A 6,170-nucleotide genomic window follows, 5' to 3' on the forward strand; every position below is an offset into this window, starting at 1 on the left:
GGGATTTGGGGGTGGAGCCTGGGGACAGAGGGGTCTTCCTCTTTTCCTGCTACCTTCCACTTTTCCTAGCGTTATTGTCTTTTCCAGAGACTCTTGTCTTCTCATAATGTGACCAAAGTACAACAGCCTCAGTTTAGTCATTTTAGTTTCTAGGGAAGAGTTCAGGCTTGGTTTGATCTAGAACCCACTGATTTGTCTTTTTGGTTGTCCAGGATATCCGTAAAATTCTCCTCCAACACCGCATTTCAAAGGAATCTTCTTCCTGTCAGCTTTCTTCATTTGGTCTTACCATTTGGCATTTGTTTACAATCCATGTTATTGATTAGAGAGACAGCGTGGCGTAGTGGTTAAGAGCGGTGGTTTGGAGTGGTGGACTCTGATCTGGAGAACCAGGTTTGATTCCCTCTCTCCTCCACATGAGCGGCGGAGGCTAATCTGGTGAACCAGGTTGGTTCCCCCACTCCTACACATGAAGCCAGCTGGGTGACCTTGGGCTAGTCGCAGCTCTCTTAGTGCTCTCTCAGCCCCACCTACCTCACAGGGTGTCTGTTGTGGGGAGGGGAAGGGAAGGTGATTGTAAGCCGGTTTGATTCTTCCTTAAGTGGTAGAGAAAGTCGGCATATAAAAACCAACTCTTCTTCTTCATGCATGCATGTTTTTATATGACCTTATGGGACTCATACCCCCCTCCCATGTCATTTCATTATCTGACCTGATCATCCCGGACCCCAGAGGAGAACCCACATTGTGTGACACCATGACATAACTTCCAAGTATGGAAGTGATGTTGCAATATTGCACGATGCTCTAGGAATTCCCCAAATCTCTATGTTTTTAACACAGAGTTTGGAGGTAGTTTGTAGAGAGAGAGAGGATGCCATTTCTCCTAACTCTCTGCCCCAATGTCCTGCCCCCACCCTTACCTACCCGATTGGCAACCCTAGCAGCCGCCTGACACCCATGGCTAGTTGGAAAGGGGCCTGTCAGATACAGATCTGCTGATTTGCTGCCCCAGGGAAACAGAGGTGTAAATAAATGATTTGGATGAAGAAACAGAGGGGAGGCTTATTAAATTTGCAGATGATACTAAATTGGGAGGGGTAGCAAATACGGTAGAAGACAGAGCCAAGATGCAGGATGAGCTTGACAGGCTGGAGAAGAGAACTAATAAAATGCACTTCAACAAAGACAAATGTAAAGTTCTGCATTTAGGTAGGAAAAATCAAATGCATAGTTATAGGATGGGGGAGACTTGTCTGAGCAGTAGTGTGTGTGAAAAGGATCTTGGGGTCTTAGTAGACCAAACACTGAACATGAGTCAGCAGTGTGATGCGGTATCTAAAAAGGCAAATGCAGTCTTGGGCATCATCAACAGAAGTATAGTGTCCAGATCACGCGAAGTGATGGTATCGCTTTACTCTGCTCTGGTTAGACCTCAACTAGAGTACTGTGTTCAGTTTTGGGCACCACAATTTAAGAAAGATGTAGACAAGCTGGAACGTGTCCAGAGGAGGGCAACAAAGATGGTGAGGGGTCTGGAGACCAAGTCCTATGAGGAAAGGTTGAAGGAGATGGGTATGTTTAGCCTGAAGAGGAGAAGACTGAGAGGAGATATGATAACCATGTTCAAGTACTTGAAGCGCTGTCACATTGAGGATGGTGCCGAGTTGTTTTCTGTTGCCCAAGAAGGACGGACCAGAACCAACGGGTTGAAATTAAATCAAAAGAGTTTCCGTCTAGACATTAAGAAGAATTTTCTAACAGAGCTCTTCCTCAGTGGAACAGGCTTCCTCGGGAGGTGGTAAGGTCTCCTTCCCTGGAGGTTTTTAAGAAGAGGTTAGATGGCCATCTGTCAGCAATGCTGATTCTGTGACCTTAGGCAGATGATGAGAGGGAGGGCATCTTGGCCATCTTCTGGTCACTAGGGATGTGGGGGGGGGGAGGTAGTTGTGAGTTTCCTGCATTGTGCAGGGGGTTGGACTTGATGACCCTGGTGGTCCCTTCCAACTCTATGATTCTAAGGTGTAGGCGGGGGGGGGGGGGGACCTGGAAACCGAAAACAGACACTGAAAATAACAACCAGATCTGGCTTGGTGAGTTTGTATTTGAGAAGCTTCCATTTGGAATAACCATCCCTCGGAAGCTAACAACGTCGGCGTGCATTGGAGTTTGACCAGTCACATTTCGACGGTGCATTTAAAAAACTATTGTAGAGCTTGAAGATGGTTTTAGAGGGTAGCCATGTTGGTCTGCAGTACAACAGGTAGAGAGCCAGCGTGGTGTGGTGGTTAAGAGCGGTGGTTTCGAGTGGTGGACTCTGATCTGGAGAACCGGGTTTGATTCCCCACTCCTCCACATGAGCCGGGTTAGTTTCCCCCACTCCTGCACACGAAGCCAACTGGGTGACCTTGGGCTAGTCACAGCTCTCTTGGAGCTCTCTCAGTCCCACCTACTTCACAGGGTGCCTGTTGGTTGGCCACTGAGGGAACAGAATCCGGGACTAAATGGACACTTGGTCTGATCCAGCAGGGCTTTTCTTATGTTCATGCCTATTCCTTCCAGGATCAGAGGAGCATGTCTATTATATTAGGTGCCGTGAAACACAGGCAAGATGCTGCTGCTGCCGTCTTGTTTGTGGGCTTCCTAGAGGCACCTGGTTGGCCACTGTGTGAACAGACTGCTGGGCCTGGGTCTGATCCAGCAGGGCCTTTCTTATGTTCTTATGAATACTAGTCATGATGCACACCTATTCTTTCCAGGATCAGAGGAGTATGCCCATTATGTTAGGCACTGTGGGACACGGGCAGGACAATGCTGCTGCAGTCGTCTTGCTTGAGTGCTTCCTAGAGGCATCTGGTTGGCCACTGTGTCAACAGACTGCTGGGCTTGGTGGGCCTGGGTCTAATCCAGCAGGACCTTCCCTTATGTTCTTATGTCATCCTGGCCTCCCTGGGGCAGGTCCTTTCCTGCAGCTTGCATCTGCCACAATTGCATTTTGAAGACGAAAAGTGAACGGGGTGGGTGGGGGGAATGACACCCAGCCGAGCCTCTTGAGTCGTTTGGCCCTCAGCAACGTCTCCGTCGCTGCCACTCCTTCAAAGTGTTTTCATCGGATAGGTACAGCCTCCCATTTTCTCCCACGCTTCGGAGGATATTTTCCATCTGTCCTTTCCCGCCCGCTGGAACGCTCGCCGCCTCGCTGGGGTATCTGATGCGACAATTGTGAACACCGAGGGAGGCGGCTGCTACATTCGGGAAGGCGCGCTATGATGCGCTCCCAAAAATGTGAACATTAAGCCACTCCGTGCCATTTAACAATATGCCCAGGAAAAAAAATCACCGGCACTGAAAACAAAGGAGCAGAACTAGTAAAAAAATAACTAGGAAGGAAATAGAGAGGTTTTTTCCTGGTTTTGCGGGAGACACAGGTCAGCCTGAAAGAGAGCTGATGACAGACAAGGCAGGACATAGTAGGCGAAGCAGGAAAGAGCTATAAGACACGAGGGGTTTAGAGAAAGGGAGGACTAGTGTAGGGATGCCAACCTCCAGGTGGGACCTGGGGAACCCCCAGAATTGCAGCTCATCTCCAGACTACAGCTATCAGTTCCCCTGGAGAAAATGGATGCTTTGGAGGGTGGACTCTCTGGCATTTTGCCCCACTGAGGTGTTCCCCTCTCCGCAAATCGATGTGATAAGCAAAGCCCTGGTTCCCAGCTGGGTTGATAGTAGAGCTGCCTATTTCCAGGTGGGACCTGGAGTTCTCCTAGGGATGCCAGCCTCCGGGTGGGACCTGGGGATCCCCTGGAATTACAGCTCATCTCCAGACTACAGAGATCACTTTCCCTGCTTTGGAGGGTGGACTCTGTGGCATTGTACCCCACTGAGGTCCCTGTCCTCCCCAGGCTCCATCCCCAAATCTCCAAGAGTTTCCCGACCTGGATCTGGCAGCCCCCCATCCCCAGCTGGTGGCTAGGGGGGAACTGGCAATCCTAGACTAGAAGCTTGAAGCCAGCAGCAGCTTAAGCGAGCCAGCGTGGTGTGGTGATGTGGAGCGGTGGAGGCTGATCTGGAGAACCAGGTTCGATCCCCCACTCCTCCCCGTGAGCGGCGGACCCTAATCTGGTGAACTGGATCTGTTTCCCCACTCCTACACACGAAGCCTTGGGCTAGTCACTGTTCTTTTAGAGCTCTCTCAGCCCCACCTACCTCACAGGGTGTCTGTTGTGGGGAGGGGAAGGGAAGGTGACTGTAAGCCGGTTTGATTCTCCCTTAAGTGGCAGAGAAAGTCGGCACATGAAAACCAACTCTTCTTCTAAGATTTCTGCCACCCAAAGCAGGGGTGGCAGTACATGCCAGCTCAGTTTCTCTGCCCCATCTGCAGGGCTGGCCTGACCATTAGGCAAACCGAGGTGATTGCCTAGAGCACCACATTTTGAAGGGGCACCGAAAAGCCAAGGGGAGATGCCTCTGCTGGCTCAAAGTCTTATCCAGGCGTCCGTATATATTGGGAAGGTATATTCCTTTGTCTTCTGAATGAAGCTACACGCGCATGGAGGAATCTAAAGCTTGAAAATATTTTCTATGAAATGGGAACTTTACCGGAAGCCCATTGCGCTGTATTCTTGTCCTGTGCATCTTGTTCTATATATGGACTTTCAGGATTGTGACCTTTTGTACGACTTTTGTATTAATTTACGCTTAATGTTCTATTTATTGTATTCTGGACTTTTGTCCTTCTGTTCTTAACAACTGCGGTTGTCACTTAGAGATTTGTCTCACAATATATTTACTAACAGCATTTCTATTGTGACCGTAATTATTTGCCTTATTTTGGCTTGTTTGTATTTGTGCTTTGCTTTGAATTCCAACTTCCTATTTAAGCACTTGTGGCCAAATTTTGATTACAACCTCCAGGAACTAGCTGGAGATCTGCTATTTCGACTGATCTCTAGCTGATAGAGACCAGTTTCCCTGGAGAAAATGGCCACTTTGGCAATTGGACTCTATGGCATTGAAGTCCCTCCCCAAACCCCGCCCTCCTCAGGCTCCGCCCCAAAAATCTCCCACCAGTGGCGAAGAGGGATCTGGCAACCCTAGATCTCCCGCTTAGTATAGCTGATCTTCAGGCGACAGAGATCAGTTCACCTGGAATAAATGGCCACTTTGAAAGGTGGACTCTATGGCATTATACCCCATTGAAGTCCCTCCCCTTCGCAGACCCTGCCCTCCTCAGGCTCCACCCCCAAAATCTCCAGGTATTTCCCAGCCCACCATTGGCAACCCGGCTGGAGATCTCCTGGAATTACAACTGAACACCCAAGTGACAGAAATGGCAACCCTATCCACAATGTTCCCTGAACTCATGAAAGAGTACTTCTTCTCGCAAGCCATTTGCAAGCTGTGGGAGTAGGTTGCCAATTCTGGGTGGGAAATTCCCGGAAATCTGGGGGTGGAACCTGGGGAGAACAGGATTTGGGGAGGGGATTTGGGCAGGGTATAATGCCATAGAGTGCCATAAAGTTGACCCTCCAAAGCATCCATTTCCTCCAGGGGAACTGGTCTCTGTAGTCTGGAGATCGGCTGTAATTCTGGGTGATCTCCAGGCCCCACCTGGATGTTGGGAACCCTACATGGGAGGCCAGTGGCCGTAAGGGAGAATGCCCCCCCCCCCAACTCTGGCTGTCCTGGCTCTTCTGCCCTGGGCTGAACCAGCCCATACGAGGGGGTGGGCAGCCATTCACTAAACGGAAAATTCCCCCATGGGTCTAATGCCCAGTCTGCCCCTGCTGAGGCAGCTTCCTGCTAGGGTTGCCAACTTCCGGGTGGGGCCTGGAGATCTCCCAGAATTATAACTGACTTCCAGCCTACAGAGATCAGTTCGCCTGGAGAAAATGACTGCTTTGGAGTGTGGACTGTACAGTATTATACCTAGGGTTGCCAGGTCTCCCTTCACCATTGGTGGGAGGTTTTTGGGGCAGAGCCTGAGGACGGTGGGGTTTAGGGAAGGGAGGTGCTTCAGTGCCATAGAGTCCAATCGCCAAAGCGGCCGTTTTCTTCAGGTGAACTGATCTCTATCATCTGGAGATCAGTTGTAATAGCAGGAGATCTCCAGCTAGTACCTGGAGGTTGGCAACCCTAATTGTGTCCCACTGAAGTCCCTCGCCTCCCTG

This window comes from Euleptes europaea, chromosome 5, assembly GCF_029931775.1.
Source record: "Euleptes europaea isolate rEulEur1 chromosome 5, rEulEur1.hap1, whole genome shotgun sequence".
NCBI lineage: Eukaryota > Metazoa > Chordata > Lepidosauria > Squamata > Sphaerodactylidae > Euleptes > Euleptes europaea.